The following is a 25,805-nucleotide window of genomic DNA, read 5'->3' as shown; positions in this document are numbered from 1 at the left end:
ATGTTGTGTGTCTAAAAAATTAACAAAAACCTATAAGAAAGTGCTGTATTTACCACTAAATTTACATAGAAGTATACTACACAACATGTTTAGGGAATATACTATACACATGCATATAAATCATAAAACAAACATAACCACATATTCACAAAGCAACAGATATAAAATATATCTATGGTATAAAAATGTATGTGTAACTATATACCCTTATGGGACAACAATGGCAAGATATTTATTCAAACGACATCTCCATAATGCTTCCTTTGGACATCAAAACTATTCCTGTACATCAGTGTAGCTGAACTCAAAGGGGCAGTTCTAATCCTACCTCTCATGGTGGAGAAGTGTCACCCCAAGTGAACATGCAGGGTTATATACCAAGACAAATATAGATATATAGGATAAAGGGTTACTCAAAACACCATTCTATCCAACTAAAACATACCCTTGCTACATATGTATATATATCAGACCAAGGGCTAATCTCAAAACGCCATTCTATCATGTTAAGACATGCCCTTACTATAAAATATAATAAGCAATAAAATAAAAATTAAAATGTAAAACCTGTATATATGATCTGAATAACTAAGTACTATACTTATCTATTCCATCGTAAACATCTATAATATAGGGAGTACATGCCCTGGTATAAAATTAATGATGTTTAGTAATGCATATACTGTAATGTTAAACAACAACTTCCAAGGTGACAAGATGTCCCTAGCATTAAATGCTTATACATCACACTCCTATAGAGCTATAGATAAAGGAAATGCCCAGTTGGCTAACCACAAATTAAGAGGAAAAAAGGGGGATAATACCCACTTTTAATATCCTAACTACTAGGGAAGTATGGGCTATAGAATTCTAAATAGCAAAAACCAACTTTATTTACGTTCAATCAACATCGGTTTAATAGAGATGAAGCCATTCAGCCCTGGAGAATTATGTGCCGCTAGTTTTAAGATCCAGTGTAACTCGGCTCTAGCCAACCTTTGTTCAATACTACCTCTTCTTAAAGTTGGAATGATTATGTCCAAAACCCTAAAAGTGAAAGAATGAGAGGGACACTCTTTAATATGCCTGGCCAAAGCATTAGTGTCATCCTGCTTTTGAGAGATCTAGGAATATTGCAGCTACTAGGTGACATTTGTCTCTGGCTTTGTTAATGGTGTTTGTAAAGGACAGTAGTGCTGTGGATGTGCTGTGATGTGGCCTGAAGCCATGCTGAGTTTGAGAGAGCAGGTTGTTTTGGAGTAGCTGTTTCATGATTTGTTGGTGAATACACCTTTCCATGATTTTGGATGGGGGGATAGTATTGATATTGGGTGAAAACTGGTGATTTCCATGGATTGTCCTTCTTTATGAATAGGTATTATGTGAGATAGTTTCCATATTGTCGGGAATGTGGCTTCAGAGAGTGACCTGTTTATTAGTATGCTGACTGAATATGCAATTGCGTTGGCTGCGAGTTTTAGGTGTTGGGATGGGAGATTGTCTGATGATGTGGACAGAGTTTGAGCTTGAGTAGTAGTTTTTTTATTTGAGAAATGGGTATGGGATGGAAAGTGGGAGTATCGTGGGAGCTATTTTATTGGTTAGTGGTATCGTCATGGGATTGATCTTTTGTGGGGGGGGTGTTAAGGAATTTTGTTGGTGTGTAGATTTAGCTGTGAGTTACCTGAGTTTGTAGAGGTGAGTAGGTCTGCTATGGACTTTATGAAATATTTGTTAAATTCTTCAGCAATTTGTACTGGGGAGCACTAGTTGAGGGGGAATGGTCTTTGAGCCTGGGTTGAGGATGATAGCTATAGAGTGCCAACATTTTGGGGGGCTGTATTTGTGTTGAAGCTGGAGATTGGAGTAGTGTGATTGTTTACATTTGTTGACTATTTTGGTTACTCTATTGCATAATGTTTTATAAGCTTGGTGATTTTGTTGGACTCTTTTTTGTTTCCAATTGTTCCATGCTGTGTCTCTTTGCTTCATGAGGTCAATGCAGTTGGCTGTTAACCATCGGGTTTTTGTTTTCTTTACTTTCTTTATTTGTACTGGGGCCAGAATATCAATTATTTTTAAGAAAGTAGTATTGAAGTATTGGACAGCATCATTTAGTGGTAGTAATTTTAGGACATACTTGTTCTCCTTGAAACAATAGCACTAATGTCAAGGACATGCTGTTCTGCACTTTCTAGGGAGCTATCTGGATCCCTGAGAGTGGACAGGAACGCTTCATTTGCTGTTAGTGGTTGCTCTGTAGCAGTCCCCCCAGTACCCATCCAATCATGGGCCATTACACCTGCTCTCCTCCATGCAGATGAAATCATGTCAGTGGTCCTATGGCGCACCTGATTATATGGCCTGCTTTGGCTGCCTACTGCATTCTCATCAGCAATTAACTGCTGCCAAATTTGCATTCTGCTTGACATATCTCCACAGCTCTTCTGAAACATAAGGGCACCACGTCACCTAAAAGCTTTCACAATGACCTGATCCTCAGGGTCACTGAAGGGGGTGGGGTTGGGATTGGGATGCCTGAGTGCCATACCCCTAGTAATGCTCATAAGTGTCACATAACTAAAAGTCCTGTTTCCAGATAATACATAAAAGGTAGGATTTCACTTTTACCCACTGGAGAAATATAAAACAGTCAAGATATTGAAATATAAAAAAGAAACTGTGTGGTTGTAATATATACATACATACAAATCAAGGTTGAATGCAAAACAAAGAAAGTAACAACAGCAAAATATCCTAGTTTGTACCAAAAACATGAATGTAACTTTGCTCCCTACCCCCAACAGAACAGGCAAATGACACATTTTGCTAACAAACCATCAGTGAAATGCTAAAAGTACTATCAAATGAACTGTCCCTGAAACATATCTACAGATTTAACACAGACCACTTCATTTTAAGCTGTTGCCAATTGAGTCTATCTGTGGTCAGCACTCCCCTAAAGGTGTGTATGTCCATCCTAGAAATCTAACACCTCTGTGTCATTGACAATCTAGGACATTTACCATTTCAGGGAAATAACAATAGAAGAGTGTACAAAGAAAAACAGTTGTAACATTGGCAGTTGTGATAATAGTTAATGAGGATGTGCATGTGTATAGATATATATATATATATATATATATATATATATATATATATATATTAACAAATTTTTCTTAATGACATTTCAACATATGCAGTATATAGCTGAAAAATGAAAGCATATTTCTCAAGATTAGTAGTCTTCCATGCAGGTACATCGTACAATATTATCCTCTTCTATGTTATCCACATAAACAAGTCTCCTCACCTTCGGGTTCCCTAGCTACACAGTTCCATTTTTATAGCGTAGATTCAGGGTTGTAAGCAGGGTGAATACGCAAATGATGTGTGAACTCATTAGAACTGCTGAATACCAATTACTTGGCTCCATGTTTCAGATGTAAACATAGTACAGGCACTCCCTCAGTTTTTGTTGCTAATGGATTGCATCTGTGAATGATTACTGGTAGGAAGAAGGAAAACACATCAGCAATTCAGACTGCCCTATCTCCAGTAGGTGTGTCAGACACGTTAGACTTACAAAGTGTAGAAGTAATTGTATAAAGGTTTTTAATGTAAGTAAGCAGCACACATTTCACAGTTTCTGCTCATTAACATCCACCCTTCCCTTCATTTCTTGACAACTGTATTTTATTGCCATTTAATATCCTCACATTTTGAGGACAATTATATAGAATGCCTTGCAGATTGCCTGTCTCAGATTATTTCTCAGATAAGACAAGAATGAACAACAAACACAGAGAGATAAGACAAACATGCATTTCTGCAAGCAATAGTCATAAATGGTTGTGCAATCACTCAGTGCACTACATCTGAAATTAATACATGTACAAAAACTGTCATATGTTTTCTTAGTACTGTGGATGATGTTGCAGTTGGTTGTATGCAGAATGATTGCAGTTCCCTACTTTATGTGGCAAAGAGTGATAAGAAAACCTTACTGTGTTCTAAAGGTTCATTGGTATGAGAGTTCAAATCCAGGCCTGTATGAAAGTATTTCATATGTACCAACAAAAAATTATAGTGTTTATGTCTTAGATTGCTTTTCTTCATTTAAATTACTTTTCCCTTTATTTTTTTTTTAATACCAGTGTTTTTGTGGTGCATGGCTTAATGCAAACAAGGGAAATAGAGAAATACAATGAATGTCAGGTTTAGCTTTGCTTATCTTGTTTGCATGATGCTTAGCAGTGCACAAACCCAGACTAGTGCCGCAAACAGGAAGCAGACAGAACTCCTACAGACAGGACATAGAAAGTGTAAAGATCAAAAAGTATACATCGTTGCAATGTTCGCTTTCCATCACACAATGCTGCTAAGTGACATTGAGCAGTGGTTAGTAAGGTTCCCTAACAATTGCACCCATCGAACACCTGCAGACAGGGTGCAGACAGTCAGAAATGTAAAACGGATGCATTCTATTCATTTTTTTGGCCACCACACAAACACACTAAGTGGAATTGCACTGCAATTAACACAAAGAACTTAAGAATGAATAGGGAAATTTATAACACTCATTAAACTATTCCTGTGGCAGCAGGTGTAAGTGTAGGGCTGTAATACTGATGGTCCTGGGTTCACATACAGAAGTGCAACAGATTTTTACTCTTGTGATAGTCCAGTTTATAGCAATGAACAGAAAAATATACAACTGTTATTTCAGCATTCTTGTGGCAACAGGTGTAAGTGTAGGGCTGCCATACATATGGTCCTGGGCTCTAATGCAGGTCATTTCAGACATTGTTATTGTTGTTCCAGTTCACATTATATTAAGTCCCACTTATAACACTTTAGATAGTAGAGCTTTTATGGATTATAGGTATGAGGGATAAGACATCCTTATTGTGTTTTCAGATGTATGACAGAGGGTATACTGTGTACTATATTTCTGTAAGTATAATTATGCTATCTGGACTTGGATAACCTTCACTCTTAAATAAGACACATACACCAATGAATCTATATACAAGAACTTTGTCAGGTCATACACATAGATGGTTAACACCTCAGACTGTCAGCTGTATTTATGAATGATTCATGGCTATGTCTAAGCAGCACTTCTTCTGTGGCAAAGATGGAAAATCATCACTGCAGAAGAAAATGTTTTGCCCCTTATGCATAGGTTTGAATCCCACACTTAATCAGTGTAAAAAGCCAAAATAAATGTGCAGAGTCATGAAATTTATGCCCCTTGTGCATGTCTGCAAAGTTAACTTGCCTAACAGTTACCTTCCAATTTTCAAAATTTATTTCCGAACTACAGCAGCAGACACCCCTCAAACTAATGTCAAGCGTCAAATTAACCTTCCAATTTAAAAAAATATATATATATTTCCTTACTACTTGCCGCCGCTGCTCTCTGCTTAACATTACACAAAAGCAGTTGGCATTGTTGCTTATGTTTGTGCACTACCAGTAAATGTGATAACAGGAACTGGTGAGAAAGTATTAGTTGCCATTGCTCTACTTTTGGTATAAGATATGTCTGGTGTTAGAGAGGAAGGTGCCCAGTTTAGGGCCCAGATATGGGGTGTTCAGGAGTCCGGGATATTTATTGGACTCCTGATAAAGCACCACAGCCGAGGACTTCTGCAGCGGGACTATTCTGGCTCCCAGTATAAGTCTGAGGCTTGGAATACTTTGGCTAAGGCTGTATCCAGTGCAATTAGCATACCACACACTGGAGAACAGTGTAGTCACTATTTCGACAACCTACAAAGGCACAAGAGGGACACGTTAAACCAGTGGTTAACTGAATTTCAAACTGGTGACATCCCACAGTTATGTAAGTATGCTAATAAAGAGAATTTTTAATATATAGAAAGCTAAATACAGGCAAGACTGGTATGCATAATGCTCTTGTGTTCTCTTTTCTTTCCACAGCTACTGCTGAAACAGAATTGAATTGACAGGCTCATGCTGATCATCTGGAGAGATTGAGAAAAGTAGCATGTATGCAGCACAAGATAAGTATTATTGTAGCTTTAAAAGTTAATGATATTTTTTTATTATATACAGTAGTAGCAAAGTGAGCATACATATCCTTGCCTGCATAAGTCTGTAGCACAAACCAACTTTAGGAGTCAAGTGTAAGACTGTAGTCAGAGGTTGTGGGTTCAAATACCAAGAGTAGCAACTGTATAATACTGCATTTCCTTCAAAATATTACATAAATTTAACTCTATACAAGTGTCATAAATGCCCTGCTGTTATCTGTGATCAGTATACTTGGACCAAGCATATGCGCAATATATGGACATTGCAAGGATTACTTTGAGCAATCCTTAATTATAATTTGTAGTTAATGGAATGTATACTTAAATATAATAGTTCAGATAAAATAGTTGTATAAGTGTGATACTGCATTGTATGTCAGACGTGATGGTAGTAGTTTCATCTTTTTTCTCACCACAACACTTATCTCTTTTTTTATTTTCAATTATATGTTGTCAAAATGTCTCCATGCCATCCATCTGTAACAAATCACTAAATGCTTCACAGCACAGTGAGGTAGGCCATCCCCAGTGAATCAGCCTGCCCCCACTCCACTGGCTCCAGCACCAATGACCAGCACATCTGGAACCAGACCTGGCAGCATTGCCTCTGTTTCCCCTGCTCTACCTATGCCTTAAGGTAGCACTCCCCCAGCAGCTAGTGCTGTGATACTCTGCAGCAGTAGTGGCAGAGGTAGAGGTTTTATCACCCACCAGGAGATACCAGGGATGTTACATAGAGTTATACACTGCACCATTGGTGTACTCCTGTGCTGGATGGAGAGGTTGCTCTCCCTCATGGTCCATAGGAGGAAAAGATGTCAAGCACTCCAGCAGCCAATGGAGTAAGGGGACAGTGATGCCACTCCTGTGGGGGAGGACTAGATTCTCACTGCCTCCATGTTTGACAGGCATGAGCTTGTGTTGTCCCTTCCCTCACCCCAATCATGGTATCCCCCAACCTTCTGTATCCCTCATCATCCCTGTGTCTTGTCTTGTCTTGTTCATCTTGTTTGCATTTGCTTTTTCACCTATCCAACTTACCTGACCCAGAAATACTAACATCCATTACTCAGCATTCATCTCTTACTAAATTAAAAATAAATAGCTACCTGTGCCACAAAAAATATCATCCCATACATAGTTCTCCATGTTGTACACTTGTCTTCTTGACTCACTTGATTTGGTCCAATTGGCTATACAACACAATTGCATTGCTGACACTCCTCTTTGTGGAGGAGACAGTCCAAATTCAGCTAATATCCTGGACATATTTTCAGTTTACACTGTTAAAGAAATGGATAGCTATGGTTCTTTCCTGCCTCCCTCCTTCACATTCTTGTATTGCTTTCCTTTGTTCTTCCCATGCTTGCTCCCCATCTCACCACTTTCCTATCAACCCTCTAACAACTCCCCATTACCCATAAAATTCTGTACCAGCCTAGTAATACTCCTATTCTCAGTAGCCTCATCTCCCCCTACACAAATCTTACTACCCTTCGCTCAACAAATAAACTACTGGTTACCATCCAGAAATCCCACAACAAGGCATGTGATTCTCTTTTCTCTAATTCAGTGGGGAAGATTTGGGACAAGCTTCCCACTAAACTTACATCTCTCTTATCATTACCACTCTTTAAAAAGCAACTAAAAATTCAACTAAAAACACAATGGCTTTGTCCTTGTACTAACCCTGACTAAACCCCCCCCAATGGAACATTACTCTATAACTCTCCTCCAATAACCCACATTGCAGTATTAGCAAATTCATCCCTCACCCCCTTCTTAGTATCTTATTTCCTAAGATGCTATCACTGAGTATGCTACTAACAACCTTTGCCTTCTTCAGTGAGCTCTTATCTTTCCACCTTGTATATTAACCAATCTATTTCTTTCACTATGACTGTAATTACTTCTTCATGTACATACACTCAATAATTTTCTCACTTCTCAATATTATACACTTTTTCATAACCAATGTACATCTTTATAAAGGCACTTCCATACCCAATATGCTAATGTTGAATATCTATCTCTTTCCCTTGGTAATAATACTGTATTTTACCTTATTAAACTCAGTAGTCACAATCTGTATATTTTTAGTACTGTATAACTCAAGTTGATGAAGAAATTCCTCAAGTATACGTACTTTATATATTGCATGGACTTTTGTTTGTTTGTCTTGATTTATTTAGTTTAAAGTGGAGCTTTTCTCCCCGGGCCTCTACTGAAAATGGACATGTATCCAGTTAGACTAGCCCGGTCAACAAATGTAAAATAAATAAAAAATAAAATAAAACCCCATTTTAACACCTATAATTTGGTCAAAAAATAGCATCATGACATAAGCACATATAAGTACCAAAAAAAAGCAATGGAGCCCTTCACTTTTGTCCTCAGTGTTTGCGCAGAGCTTGGTATTGTGCATCAATGTCAAGCAATGGTGAATGTTTCTTTCTTTGTGCATTTACCTCTGAGCAATGTTGCCTAAACACACAGCTCTAAGTGTTAGATATTATGAATATAAGGCTGGAATTAATTCTGTTGTAAATATGCTGAAAGAAAAAGCTTGCTTAAATGCAGAAACAGAGTTTAGTAATATGTGATCAGCGGTCATACTAAATGACCACGGCTTGGAAAATAAGGAACCTGCTGAATGGACATTTTTCCCTTACATACTTAAAAACAGGATGTATGCAAGAGCAAAAATGCAAAATCTGCTTTTAAAGAATGGACAATGACACTGTGGCAATGTGTTTCCTCAAAAATATGTTTTTCTGCATGGACAACAGGACACGTTTATCAGCATTGGCACAAGAACAGATGTTCTTATACAAAGATCCAAATAGAATACAGGATGTTCACACTGTCAGAACAATGTGTTTCCTCAAAAACATGTTTTTCTGCATGGACAACAGGACACTGTTATCAGCATTGGCAAAAGAACAGATGTTCTTGTACAAAGATCCAAATAGAATACAGGATGTTCACACTGTCAGAAAAGCTGGTCTCTTACAAGACATTGTTAAACAAGGAAGCTTAGTATTGTTTCTACAGGATGAGCAATTCTCCAAAATAGAATATCAAGAGGAAATGTATATGTTTATGCATGACTAAAAGTGTATATAAAGAGCTGTATAAATCCAGTTATGTTAGAGGTATGGTAGGTACTCATTTGTCCTGAGGAAAATGTTATATCTCTCACATCATCTGTACTATATGAGAAGTAAAGTTGGAACAGTACTTTTAAGCTGCAACGTTGGTCCATTTGGTTTATTATAAAAAGTTATTTGTTACTGCTCTCTAAAGTTGATGCTGCAAAGTATATTCTCTCATCAGTGTATATTCTGCAAGTTTCTGTATGCAACAGACTGTGAATGCAAATATAACCAGACTTTGAATTTTAGCAGAATCCAGCCAGCAAGACTGAGTGTCTTAAGAAGACTTCAAATCCATCACACCAAGCACCAAGCAGTAAGCAGCGCCATGTAATTTTTCAATGGCAAACTAGCCTGCATTTGACCCTACAATCTGCAATTCAAACACAGGGGGAGTGATGATAAGCCCTGCAGAGGGTCACTTCAGTCAAATTGCAGTAACTAACATTTGTACGTATGTGTAAATCCTAAAGAGAAGTATTCCAGTTTATGCAGCTTGCAGTAGTAAAGTTTTTTAGACATCTAAAATCCGGAGTGAGACTAGTTCAAGAAAGTCGCAGTGCCATAAATTCTCCAAGAAAAGGTGAATGTCCACTTGTACAGCAGTCCGCTGCCTGTTGTGCTTCACCAGCTTCTCAAGTGACTCTGAAAATTTTCTAGCCATCAGCAACAACAGCCTGATCACCTGTTTTCTTGCTAACTGGTAAGACTTTTTTCTGTGTCACATATTTAGTGTGGATGATGTTAAACAGTTTGTATATTCTTAAGACAGTTTGTATATTCTTACATAGTTTGTATATTCTTAGATAGTTTGTATATTCTTAGACAGTTTGTATATTAGACAGTTTGGATGTTATTAGTATGGATATTATTTATAATTCATGCAGGAGTAAACCAAACTTTAGTAAATTGCTATGTTGGTATACACAGCACATTAGTAAATGTAAAACCTTATTAGGGCAGGTTGATAGTAAGGCATTATGCAAATGTATTACAATATTTGACTGGTATCTCAAAGAAAACCATGTGAAATATGACAAATGTTTATTGTGTGTTTCAACAAAAACTGCATTTTGTGTATTATGCCATAAAAAAGTATTGCATCATATTGCTAAAAAATAGACTGTGAAAACAGATCTGTTCATGATAAAGAATTAACTAAGGGTAAAGTGTTTCCATTACATTCTGATGTTGAACAGTTATGTCCTGTCACCACATGTGAGTCACATCAGTTACTGATAGAACCCCTAGTACATTTTGTTACAAAGGAATGTAGTAAACTTCTAAAAGACAGACACAATGAGTTCAGGAAGCTTAGACAAGTAATACATACATCTTTTCAAAAGTGCATAGGAGTTTCAAATTCAGCAGAACAGCTTACTAAAGAATGTCAGAAAGACCATGCAACATTACAGGAAATTCAACAGCAGTTGCAGGATAAAGGAAATAAATTAGCTGAACTGACACAGACTGGGATCTTCCTACATACACAGCTAATCTGTGCAAAAGAAATATATTTTATAATATGTTTATGTTTTGAAAATGGTTAAATATACATGGAAGCGACAAATCATTCTCAAATGTTTTACTTTCATTCAGTTAAAGCAAGACATTTATCAGTAGTACAGTATACAACTGTTAAGATAATAGCATAGTCAAAAGGTACACAACAGGTTTAGTGTATAAAAATTACATAAAAATAGTTACACTATACTGTTCTGGTGCATAACAATTAAATGAAAATAGTTAATAAGAATAAAGATTTAAAGTCACAAGACTGACATGCTTGTATAAAGATATACAGATACAAGACAGACATGCATGTATGTTCTTTTCATCTAAAATACATCTGTTACAATACACAAGAATAACAGGCAGAAAACAGCAAATACAAATAATATAAATATAAACATGTGTTGGTTAAGCTAATATCTATTTTGTTTTTTACAATTTTTTTATAATTGTATAGTAACACCACACCAAACAGTTAAAGTTCTAAATTTTAAAAAGAAAATCACAGATGGTATTTGTCAAACAGTTTTTGTAAAATTAATGGCAGGACAGTTAAATAGAAAAATAAAAAAATACTGAAATCTATGTAAGCTAATTGTAATGTAGTATAAATGCATAGTTATGCACATCACAATCACATTAAAGGAAAAATGCCAAAAGAATTAACTATAGTTTATAGAGTATAAAATGTGAGCTCAGACCTTCCTAGACTGGATGTTTAGTTACAGGAAATGTTGGAAAGATAAGATAAACAAGAGTGATTGTCAGGCAAGTAGCTTGAGTTTTTCTAAAACATCATTGTTATTAAAACATACTTGTTAAAATGTTTACATGCAACACTATTATAATCTGTTTGCAAGTAAATGTTAAAAGAAAAAAAAAATTAGTTGCCTCAAGTACAGCCAGCAAATGGGCTATAGTATACATACCGTTCAAAACAATTGTGCAGGAGGGTGTAAATGTCTACTAGTGGTAGTGAACAGCAAAAGCTTTATAAAAAATTATCAAATCAGGCAAAAGTCCATAATTTAATAAAATAAATGTATAACCATAGTGTTAGGCTGACATACATTCTATTCTCACAGCATAAAGCAGGTAAATAGTGCTGCAGTACTACAGGGGGAGGGGTACTTTCTCAGTTTTACACTGACTGTATAAGCAGTACTGCACAAGGGTCTGAAATAAAGCTACAGAAAAAGTAAACAACAAGGGTCTAAAATAAAGCTACCAAAAAAATAAACAACAAGGGTCTGAAATAAAGCTACAGAAAAAATAAACAACAAGGGTCTGAAATAAAGCTACAGAAAAAAATAAACAACAAGGGTCTGAAATAAAGCTACAGAAAAAATAAACAACGAGGGTCTAAAATAAAGCTACAGGAAGAAATATTTCATTCCTTCTTGACAATACTCTTTTATGGGGGGAACAAATCAGGTAGTGTATTAAAAATACTGGTAAACTGGATTAAACCTGACAGAATAAGATATTTTACAAGTTGTTAATAGCTATCATAATGGTTATTATTGTATTGTTTAGTATTAAATTGTATTTACAACCTATTAAACTGTAAAGCTATACAAGAGATGGTTTAAAAAACAAGAGATGGCTTAAAATTGATTACAGCTATACAAGAGAGAGTAAAGACATGTTAAAAACTGAACAAGATTGGTCACTATTTTAATATGTTTTTGGCAAAACAATGTTGGTATAAAAAAGCATGAATATTTTTAATTGCTGAGTATGTAGTTTAAAATAACAGGACATATGCCTTTGGTGGCAATTCCACTAGATATTTCTAAAGAGACAAACATTTTCCAAGATTTTGCTTAATATTAATGTTATTAAATCTGTAAGATTAGACTAAATGTACTTTATAGTTTTTGTATGTACAAATGTAGAAAATTTCAGTACAAATGATAGTCTTTGTATGTACAAATGCAGAAGAATTCAGTACAAATAAAATTAATGTCTAGTAATGAATATGTGTAAAAAAACATGTTTAAAAAAATAAATAAAAAATGGGTCCAGGATCCCTACTAGATTGAAATGCATGAAGAGCAAACAGTCTGTGTAAATACATACTGTACAGGATACATCGTAATAAGTTTGAAAGTAATTTGTCAAGTTGTAATATCATTGGTTTTACCCCAATAAAATAATTGCTTTCAAATATTTATTATCTAAGCCCAGTTCAGTATTTTACCAAGATGTTATTGAGCAGTTCAGAGACATGAACACAATGTGATGGTTAAAATGACATTAAAACTGTATATTTTCAGCAGTGTATAAATGCTTGCAGTAGCACATAGTTATTGTCTCTTATAGTTAATTCAACAGTTGCAAAGAGTTAATGGAACAGTTCTAAGTCATAAATTAAATTCTGTGATTGCAAAAGAATAAATTGATCAAGTTAAAAAAAATAACATTAAAGCAGACACAGCTCATAATTGATAATATATTTTCACAGAATGGTCTGCAAAAGAAAAAGTTTTAAATACATTCAGTTTTGTAGTAATACTTAATATCATTGCATTAACTATGTAAAATTGCATTTTGACTTGTATCAAAAGAAGACTATAGGTTTGTTTCTTAATGTGTTTTCTATATAAAATGTTTTGAGTATGTTTAAAAACAGAGGGAATTGTTAGATATTATGAATATAAGGCTGAAATTAATTCTGTTGTAAATATGCTGAAAGAAAAAGCTTGCTTAAATGCAGAAATAGAGTTTAGTAATATGTGATCAGCAGTCATACTAAATGACCATGGCTTGGAAAATAAGGAACCTGCTGAATGGACGTTTTTCCCTTACAGACTTAAAAACAGGATGTATGCAAGAGCAAAAATGCAAAATCTGCTTTTAAAGAATGGACAATGACACTGTGGCTATGTGTTTCCTCAAAAATATGTTTTTCTGCATGGAAAACAGGACATGTTTATCAGCATTGGCACAAGAACAGATGTTCTTATACAAAGATCCAAATAGAATACAGGATGTTCACACTGTCAGAACAATGTGTTCCCTCAAAAACATGTTTTTCTGCATGGACAACATGACACTGTTATCAGCATTGGCAAAAGAACAGATGTTCTTGTACAAAGATCCAAATAGAATACAGGATGTTCACACTGTCAGAAAAGCTGGTCTCTTACAAGACATTGTTAAACAAGGAAGCTTAGTATTGTTTCTACAGGATGAGCAATTCTCCAAAATAGAATATCAAGAGGAAATGTATATCTTTATGCATGACTAAAAGTGTATATAAAGAGCTGTATAAATCCAGTTATGTTAGAGGTATGGTAGGGACTCATTTGTCCTGAGGTAAATGTTATATCTCTCACATCATCTGTACTATATGAGAAGTAAAGTTGGAACAGTACTTTTAAGCTGCAACGTTGGTCCGTTTGGTTTATTATAAAAAGTTATTTGTTACTGCTCTCTAAAGTTGATGCTGCAAAGTATATTCTCTCATCAGTGTATATTCTGCAAGTTTCTGTATGTAACAGACTGTGAATGCAAATATAATCAGACTTTGAATTGTAGCAGAATCCAGCCAGCAAGACTGAGTGTCTTAAGAAGACTTCAAATCCATCCCACAGCAAGCAGCACCAAGCAGTAAGCTCCATATAAGTTTTCACCAAGGTAATACACTATGAATGTAGTATAAAGAATAATTTAATTGCATTATCACTATTTATTTAAAATGTTAAATACACCTACATTAGAACTTAATATCATCTGGGCTCAAAAAGAAATGTGCCAATGCAGTTACACCTGCTGTCACAGAGTCAGCTAAGCAGCAGATGTCTTTCATACACTCAATATTAACTCATAATTTTAGCAGTGAGCCTTACATTTGTGCACTGCTTATCTGTGTGTAAACACAGAAGGCAGTAGAACTGTGGATCTTGTACGTCCAAACACTTTGCCATCCATCACACAAACTCATTGCTCTCTGTTGCACTATGCAAAGTAAAGATTAGCATGTATTAATGCTGTTTACTGTCCATGTAGTCTTAATGCCATTAAACTACATGTGGAAACATAACAACATGAAGGCCCTATCTAAAATATGTCAGATATTTACAATGCAGCCATGTGTTATCTCCCCCCATGCACTGCAACCCTGGTCTCTCAGTACTTGCTGACAAATACATCAACTACACTACATAAATTAATAACAGTTGTGTGCACATATTTAGAATGACAATACAGATTCAGACTTTCAATCATTTGTAGTAATGTGGACATCTGTTTGCTTATAGTTTGTAAAGCTGCCTCTTAAGCTATATCTGCACATTGGAACACAGCCACCACATACTATTCATTGCATGCTTATCAATCTGGTAAAATGCAGAACCTGAACTGTGTTCACAGTTGAACATGCCTTCACATCCATTTCATGAGAGCATCCCAACATCTTCTCTCCAACATCCACTGCTGATGTCACTCACTAAAAGTTGTCCACAACCATGTACAATTCAGACTTGTGCAGTCTGTGTACTTACATAGGTAAGGTTTCTGTTCTCACTGCAGTCAACTGGTGTGTGTGTGTGTGTGTGTGTGTGTGTGTGTGTGTGTGTGTGTGTGTGTGTGTGTGTGTGTGTGTGTGTGTGTGTGTGTGTGTGTGTGTGTGTGTGTGTGTGTGTGTGTGTGTGTGTGTGTGTGTGTGTGTGTCAGTCACTTTCAAGCCAGAAGAGCATAAGTGTGCATCTAAAAGTTATCACTCCAATTCCATGGACTGAACAGTGTTTTGATACTTGCACAAACATATACATCCATTTCATGCAGGCATCACAACATCTTCTCTCCAGCATCCAGTGCTGATGTCATCCACTATAAGTTGTCCTGCAGCCTTGTAAAAGTCAGACTTGTACCATGGTGCTTGCATACAGTACTGAGCTCTGTAGACTGTATACTTAGGTAGGGGTTTTGTTCTCACTGCAGTCAAATGGGTTGTGCTTTGTGCCCTTGCTTGACATTACAGAGTGCATTTTACACCATCATGTGGGACACTGCTATTAGCATTTTCTGCTCACCAAACATTGCTGATGCCATCAGCTATATCTGATTTCAGGACGCTGATGTCATCGCTATAAAGTGTTGTCTGACACTCCCTAAGTCAAACTTGAGCTGTGGAGCTTTCCTTAAATACAAAGTTGTCATGTTAGTGTACTTGGTAGGCATTCTGTTTTGACTGCAGTCAACTGGTGTGTGTGTGTGTGTGTGTGTGTGTGTGTGTGTGTGTGTGTGTGTGTGTGTGTGTGTGTGTGGGTGTGTGTGTGTGTGTGTGTGTGTGTGTGTGTGTGTGGGTGTGTGTGTGTGTGTGTGTGTGTGTGTGTGTGTGTGTGCCCTTGCTTGACATTACAGAGTGCATTTTACACCAGCATGTGGGCCACTGCTATTAGCATTTTCTCCTCACCAGATATTGCTGATGTCATCAGCTATATCTGATTTCTGGGCATGCACTATTCTCATCAGAGCAGGGTCAGAGACTGGCATGGAGGCTAGGCACAAATCACATCATCCTATATGATACAGATTACAGTGATAGGGCTTTTAGTCTATCCACATATGTCATGTCATGGTTTGTACACCCTGTATTTTCTTGGTGAGAAACCTGAGGTCTCTCCAGCTGTTGCAGGTGTCTAATGAGATACATGCAAAAGGGAGCATTATACTCTATTAGTGTTCTGATGAGGTTTGAGTACACTGATCTGAATACAGTGGTGTGACTTATGATGTGCAAAATGTTGCCTTTCCATATCACTACTGACACTTGGTAGTCAAAGTTTAGATTGGTCTTGTAACACTGGGTTTCAGCAAAGGGGGAGTGTTGTCAATGCTGTAATTAGCAGGAAATTCCACTTTGCAGAAGGCCAAGGTAAAGACACATTTTTGCATTTTTTGTAGACCATGTGGCTTTGGCAACAATCATTTGTCTGTGTTACCCCCTCCTGTAGTATGTTATCATCATTGTTGGACCCAGTGATTGCACCCGATATGCAAGAATCAGAAAACTTGGTAAGCCAAAGGCCATATACTTTAGCCTGAACTGTCAAGAAATAAATTTCAAACAGTAAAGGGTTGAGATAAGATCCCTGGGGTACACCAGTGGTGGTAGCTCTACTAGTGGAGGTTGACTCACCAACTTCCACAGTTTGTGTTCTGTATGTGAGCCAACTGATTACTCATTTAGTGATGTAAGGGTTAATCCCCAGCTGAGAGAGTTTCTCAATGATACCGGAGTGAGGGATTGTGCCAAACCCTAGGCCAGATCAAGACAGGCAGTATGCACAGTCTTACCTTCATCCAGATCTATCACACAGAATCAATGAGCTGTGATAACATCACCGAATGCCTAAAATGTGACTCAGCACATACATCTTCCTAACATGGCTGAATACACATTTTAACACACCCTCAACACAAACTATGTTCCTGTAGAATGGTGTACATCAACATGCATCTGTCTGAGTTGGGAGAGACAGCACCTGATGCATGCATGTATAGACACATCCTGACTCTCTTCACCTGTGAAGTAGACCAACATATCATCATATCCCTTTTATAAATGGGCACTAGTAATATCCTGGTTGTGTGCAATAGGCCTGTGTGATTTGGTAATGCTGCATCATGTCTGTTACATCTTTTAGTTGTCCACAAAGAGATCATTGAGGGCATGCATGATGACAACACTATCATTCTGTGGAACTTGACCAGGCCAAGGCATATGACACAAATCCACACTAAGGTATTTAATCAGAACTGTCAGATGTGGCAATAGACACCTATATCACCAAGTGTTTAGATCAGTGGATCACATACATGGGATCTAAATATGCCGAAATGTGTGAAGTGACTTATATCTCAGGTCCAGTGATCAGGTCCGTACATCGGGCTGTCTGCTAGGCCCTTTCCTGTCCATTATTTAAATCACATACTTCACGAATGACATATGCATCTTGTGTCCAAACAGCTGTCTGAAGAACTACAGATTGTGGGTAATCATTGACTCCAGCTGTGATATTAGTATAATACAGACAGTATCAACATACAAAGATTGCTGCCACAGCCATGGCATAACATGCGATGACACAAAAACACTGGGGGATTTGTTGCATTCTGAAAAAAAAATGCACAACCTAAGAATAATATAGAGATCACACCCTATAAACAGAACAACTGGTATGTGACCTGTGTTCATAAATAGATCGTATGTGGCATGCCCACCAGCATGTGGCCACAGTGCTAAATACTCCCTTGTATGTATGATAATGAGTATGGGAAGGACACCCACATCAAAGGTCATAATACCTCAGTAGTTCACAGCCTTCATCACACCATTAACTGAATACAAATCACCATTCCTCATGTACCTCCCTATGCATCTTCCAGTGATGTGTAACTGAAGTATACCACCTTTGCCACAGTGAGCCATCACACATCTAATTGGCCATATTCAGGTATTCTTTTTGATGCATAAACATTAATGTCTGATGGTGTGGAGCACCATCAAGGTATTACACTGCATCTGTGATAAATGTTCTGGTGATGAACAGAGTACATACATAGCTGTCTGAAAACACAGCTGGCATGGGTTACATTTGTGGCAGTCTGGATTGTGCCATATATATATATATATATATATATATATATATATATATATATATACACACACACACACACACACACACACACATCTATATATATATATATATATATATATATACTGTATATATATATATATATATATATATACTGTATATATATACTGTATATATATATATATATATATATATATATATATACTGTATATATATATATATATATATATATATATATATATATATATAGTATAGTATATATATATATATATAAAACATATATATGTATATATAATAAATATATATTATATATATATATATATATATATTATATATATCTGTATATGTATATATATATATATATATATATATATATATATATATAGATCTGTATATATATATATATATATATATATATATATATATATATATACAGGTTCATAGGTTCATAGGTAGGTACTAGGCTATCGGCCCTAAGGCCCATACAAGCCTAGCCAAAAAATGTACCCTGGCTTTCGCCACCCAAGAAAATTATTTTCCTGTGCCCCTGTCGAGCAGAGCCACAGAAGTGATCCCCGGGGTGAATTTCCCATTTCCCATCCAATCATCATATATATATATATAGTATATGTATGTATGTATATATATATATATATATATGTCCAAAAAGCAAGCCCTCTCAAGCAAATACAGAGAAAAAACAGTACCCCAAACCGAAAACAATGATGGAAACTGACTGCAAGTCCGTAAATGCAAACAACAGAAGTAAATCCCAAGTCCAGAATATTGAAAGTAGTTCCCAAATCCAAAATACTTCCAGCAACTGTCGCACCAACTCGTGCATAAAACAAGAATAAGCAGCTCGCTTATAAAACTCCTTTATTAAACGTAAGCGCTTTCACGACACAAGGTCGCTTCCTCAGACGTTAACAAATTTTAAAAATCACTAGTATTTATAAAAACACATCACATCCTATTCTAAAAACATCACATCCTGTCTAAAGGAACAAGGTTGCGTCTACTTCCTTATGCTATCACAATCATGTTTAATCACACATAAAATCCGTAACCAATGCAGCGCTTCAGATGGTGCCTGTGCCCTTGCATGTTAAACCAGGGATGCCCTGATTCACTATCGTACGTGCCCCATTCATATTCATATAACATAAAACAAAAACAACATAAAAATAAAAATAAAAGTAAAACGAACACTAGGACATCGCAACTGCACTTCCAGGCTGATCCGAGCTGTCAACAGCTCATGTCCAATCCATGGAATCGAATTGTCTATAGCATCTACGGCAAAAATACACTAATTGCATGGGCATAATTGCTTGACAACCCCCTTTTGTTTGCGTCATTATGATTGGAAACATGCTGGGCTTATATGAACTGTCTTTTGTTTACCAACAGGAATCCAAATGCACAATCAATGTTCTAGGGGACATGGTTCTATTTACTTGGTCATTGACTGAGTAGGGATGTTGGGGTGTATTATGTTTATCAGTGTCCGTTATTGTACTTTGATAGCGTTTTATTTTCATTTGACTATCTCCTCATTCAACTATACATTTCTGTGTCTTTAAGCGTCCAAGGAGGAATAACATGAGGAGCCGAGAATTGTCACTTTGTATCGGCTCGTGATTTCCAGATGAGAGCTGTGAGCTCCATAAACCTATTGCCGTAGATGCTATAGACAATTCGATTCCATGGATTGGACATGAGCTGTTGACAGCTCGGATCAGCCTGGAAGTGCAGTTGCGATGTCCTAGTGTTCGTTTTACTTTTATTTTTATTTTTATTTTTATGTTGTTGTTGTTTTATGTTATATGAATATGAATGGGGCACGTACGATAGTGAATCAGGGTATCCCTGGTTTAACATGCAAGGGCACAGGTACCATCTGAAGCGCTGCATTGGTTACGGAATTTTATGTGTGATTAAACATGACTGTGACAGTATAAGGAAGTAGACGCAACCTTGTTCCTTTAGACAGGATGTGATGTTTTTAGAATAGGATGTGATGTGTTTTTATAAATACTAGTGATTTTTAAAATTTGTTAACGTCTGAGGAAGCGACCTTGTGTCGTGAAAGCGCTTACGTTTTAATAAAGGAGTTTTTACAAGCGAGTTGCTTATCCTTGCTTTGTGCACGAGTTGGTGTGACAGTCGCTAGAAGCATTTTGGATTTGGGAACTACTTTCAGTATTCTGGACTTGGGATTTACTTCTGTTGTTTGCATTTGTGGACTTGCAGTCAGTTTCCATCATTGTTTTCAGTTTGGGGTACTGTTTTTTTTTTTCTCTGTATTTGCTTGAGAGGGCTTGCTTTTTGGACATTTCTCTTTTTGGACATTTCTCTTGCTGTGGGAATGGATACTACTGCTAACAACTGCTTCGTTGAGAGGAGAACTGGGACTTTAGGTACGAGTCATGGACCGGAAACAGGAGGCCCGCATTGTGGAGTGAGTGGGGATAATGTTGATGGATCGAATGGTGTACGGGGCACTACAGGCCAACGATCTTTTGATGCTTTTTCTTCATTTTTTGATACCATGGACAACCCACTACTCACAATGGAGGATCTACCCCCAGGAAATGAGGATATGGGGATGGACAATGTGACTCTGGTAAGACAACTTAAGAGGGACATAGAGAATGACTTATTCAAATATAAACGTCTCCTTTTACAGAGACAACACTTGGAGGCAAGTTTGTTCTTTAATGTGGTACCGCGAGGCCTCCGGATTTTAAACATGCCCACATACGGGAATTCATATCCTGATTTACTTGCCAAATGGCAATTGATCAACCTGCAAGCCAGCAGGGCACATATGAAGTTAATCATTGAGTACTTCAAGCCATTTGAAGATGATCTGGCTATGTGCATTAACCAACAGGAGAAACGTCTGGCTGATGCAATAGGCCCTGATTTGGCCAGTGTGTTTACACAGGAGTTTATGGACAAGGTCTCTAGGTTTGGCAATGTGCTGTTGAACCAAAAAAGGAAAAAGCTGACCAGGGATAAACAAGATTTTCAATTGAACCATGTGTTTGTATGGCCCAGGGCCAATAATGATGGCACATCTAGCAATGTAACCACCGGACGAAGAACAGTAGGGCAACGGGGTGTTGCACCTAATGTACCGACACGTGATGACAACAATGGAATTAGTGGCATTATCAACCAAGCTGGATTTGAAGGTTCCGCCATTTTGGAACCCACCAATGAATGTGTGGCAGCAGTTGGATCTCATGAGACTGGCCCAGCAGTGACTGGAGGGGTCTCTAATGTGGACAACACCCCTCAGTCTGTGACGTCGGTTTACTTCACCCCTGCGCAGGCCCCAGTTGAGGGCCCTATGAACAATGCCAACCATGGGGCGGCCACGGAACGAAGGAAGATACATCTGGAGAGGTTACACACAACGGATAAACGGGATTTTCCAGAGGTCCCCTTACCAATACGGATAGGGAGGAAGAGATCAATCGATCACGACATGGAGAGGGAACAGAAGAGGAGAGACAACCCAGTGGATACGTTTGGTCTACCACGGAAGAGATGGGCAAATCAACGTTAGTTTGGAATATTTCTAAACATCATCTGACAAGAGATGAAACACTGGTACTAGAGAAGGGGTTAACTTTTATTCCCAGCACAAGATTAGATATCAGTGACATCCTGATATCCTTGAGGTTGTTTACCAGGAATGTAGGCCTCAAATTGATATTTGATTCAGGGAGCTCAATGAATGAACAATGTTTTAAATGAAAGAGCCTGTACAATCCCCCTATACCCTCTAGCCTTGACACCTTTATTAAAGGAGTTGAAAATCAAATATATCAAGGACTTGACTATGTCTCCACTAGAAGAGAAGAGAACTTATCAAGTACAGAGAGGGCAGCGTTAGCCAATCTTAGAAGGAATAACACGGTTGTAATCAGACCAGCGGACAAAGGTGGCCGCCTTGTACTGATGGATAGATCCTTTTATGTAGAGAGCATGCAGGAGATGCTGAATTCGCCATCCTATGAGAGGATTGACTTGGAGTGTGTACAAAGGTGTTGCCAAGCTGTATCCAATACCTTGGAAGAATGTGTAAAAATGGGTATACTAACGAAGGAATTATATGATTACTTTCGGATAGATTCACCATTACTACCTAGTATCAATGGTCTACCCAAGGTACACAAGAACCCATACAGACCACCAATGAGGCCAATTGTGGCGGGGGCGGGGTGGCTGACTGAGCCAATTTCCATATACCTAGACCACAGGCTCAAAGCTATATTGTCTGAGTACTCACATGTCCTGAAGGACACTGGCCAGTTTTTAAGGGACTTGTACAATTGTATTGATGCCACTGATGATAGATCTAATATAGTGTTAACCACTATGGATGTGGTCTCACTCTTCACCTGTATACCGAACTTGGATGGTATACAGATGGTAAGGAACCTACTGGCTGAGCGTCTGAGTGTGACTGAAACAGACTTGATATGCTTGCTGCTGGAATTGGTGCTTGAGAACAACTTGTTTACCTTCAAGGAATGCATCTATAGACAGGTCACTGGAGCTGCCATGGGTACCAGCTGCGCAAACTCTTATGCAAATCTGGTCATGGCAGCTTGGGAGAGAGACACTCTTTTGCCCAACGGGAACATCATCTTCTATAGAAGATTCGTTGATGATCTGTTTATTCTATGGCGAGGCGACATACAATCGTTGGCCAGGTTCCATGAAACTCTTAACAGCTCATCCAGTTTTTTGAAATTCACTATGGAACATTCTGGAGCCTCTGTAGACTACTTGGACACAACTATCATCAAGTCCGGTGATCAGTTTTCAACCAAGGTGCACAGGAAAGCGTGCTACGTACCTTCATATCTTTCTACAGATAGCATGCATGACCCCAGGATTTTTCCAAATATAGTGAAGGGCCAAGCACTTAGGCTTTCACGCCTTTGCTCCAGTGATGCTGTTTTTGCACAAGAGTTGGACAGTCTGAAAGATACTTTTATCCACAGAGGATATGACTCGGATGTTGTCAACAAACAATGCAAATTAGCCTGTAACCTGAGACAGAGCCAAGGCAAACCCTTTTTCTTAGGTGGCCAGCCTGCCACGAAAGATAAATCAGATCATGGAAAGTTGGTACCAGTCATCCTACCACTAGGAACGAATACCAGCTATGTGCAGAGTGTCATTAATGACAACTGGAATTCCTTGATGGCAGACCCCCAAATTAGGTTGATTGTGGGTAACTGTCCCCAATATGTTTTTAAGAACTGTAACAACCTGAAGCAGATGCTGTGCTTCCCTGACTTGACCAGCTCTGGTTACACCAAGGCTCACCCACTGCAGTTGGGCACTAAAAGATGTGGTTCATGCGCTCAGTGTGCCCACATCGATCCTTCTAGATTCTTTAGATGTCCCAACGATGGGAAATTGTGGGAGCTACGCCACACAGCCGACTGTAACACCAGGAATGTGATATATGTGGCGCACTGTCAGATTTGTTTTTCATTCTATGTTGGGAAGACCAACAGGTCATTAAGGGAGCGAATACGGGATCATCACTATGCCTTTGCAAGGAATGATAAATGTAGTGCCATCTCAAAACATATGCTTGCATTAGGTGAACAGCACAACTTCCTATTTCAAGTCTTACAGGTCATATATCCAAGGATGAGGGGCGGCGACATCGTCAACTTAACTGAAGAGTTTGAGCTCAAATGGATCCTTAGACTTGCCGCACACAGGTGCCTAGGTCTGAATGAGTCCGTATCGATCAGACCAGTTCTTAAGGCCAGACCAATACACTAGTGCCATACGCACCTGTTTTTTGTTAACATGGATCCATCTATTTTTGTCAACATGGATCCATCCATACATTATTGAGCAACAGTATTCTTTTTACGCATAGTGACACCAGTCGTAGCACTTTAGCCACTGGTTACAATTGACTGCATTGCTTCTTTATATGAGCACCCTGGGTAATCTTTATGTATTATGATGAACTTTAGGTTCTCTTCTAAAGCCCCTTTTAGGGGTGATGGACAAACAATAATACTCTTCCGGAGCAATCCTTCAGGGGTGATGGTTAAGCAATAATACCCCATGATCCAACAGTTGTTTTACCACAATGTGCCAGGCAGTATCTGTAGATACTCAACCTCTAGATCATTTTAGCGAAGATGGTTTTTACTTACCATAATGAACTGGATTTATATTGTAATCTTTTACCCTGGGACTCTGCCATGGAGCCTCCATTTAATACACTAATTGCATGGGCAAAATTGCTTGACAATCCCCCTTTTGTTTGCATCATTAAGATTGGAAACATGCTGGGCTTATATGAACTGTCTTTTGTTTACCAACAGGAATCCAAATGCACAATCAATGTTCTAGGGGACATGGTTCTATTTACTTGGTCATTGACCGAGTAGGGATGTTGGGGTGTATTATGTTTATCAGTGTCCGTTATTGTACTTTGATAGCGTTTTATTTTCATTTGACTATCTCCTCATTCAACTATACATTTCTGTGTCTTTAAGCGTCCAAGGAGCAATAACATGAGGAGCCGAGAATTGTCACTTTGTATCGGCTCGTGATTTCCAGAAGAGAGCTGTGAGCTCCATAAACCTATTGCCGTAGATGCTATAGACAATTCGATTCCATGGATTGGACATGAGCTGTTGACAGCTCGGATCAGCCTGGAAGTGCAGTTGCGATGTCCTAGTGTTCGTTTTACTTTTATTTTTATTTTTATTTTTATGTTGTTGTTGTTTTATGTTATATGAATATGAATGGGGCACGTACGATAGTGAATCAGGGTATCCCTGGTTTAACATGCAAGGGCACAGGCACCATCTGAAGCGCTGCATTGGTTACGGATTTTATGTGTGATTAAACATGATTGTGATAGTATAAGGAAGTAGACGCAACCTTGTTCCTTTCGACAGGATGTGATGTTTTTAGAATAGGATGTGATGTGTTTTTATAAATACTAGTGATTTTTAAAATTTGTTAACGTCTGTGGAAGCGACCTTGTGTCATGAAAGCACTTACGTTTAATAAAGGAGTTTTATAAGCGAGCTGCTTATTCTTGTTTTATGCACGAGTTGGTGCGACAGTTGCTGGAAGTATTTTGGATTTGGGAACTACTTTCAATATTCTGGACTTGGGATTTACTTCTGTTGTTTGCATTTACGGACTTGCAGTCAGTTTCCATCATTGTTTTCGGTTTGGGGTACTGTTTTTTATATATATATATATATATATATATATATATATATATATATGTGTGTGTGTACGAATATATATATATATATATATATATATATATATATATGTGTGTGTGTATGTATATATATGTATGTATATCTATATATAGAGTATGTATATAATTTTATATATATATATATATATATATATATATATATATATATATATATATATATCTTTTT

This window comes from Protopterus annectens, chromosome 2.part2 (genome assembly GCF_019279795.1).
Source record: "Protopterus annectens isolate FY-2018-M chromosome 2.part2, PAN1.0, whole genome shotgun sequence".
In the NCBI taxonomy this organism is placed as follows: Eukaryota; Metazoa; Chordata; order Ceratodontiformes; family Protopteridae; genus Protopterus; species Protopterus annectens.
Note: the sequence above shows the minus strand (reverse complement) of the source record.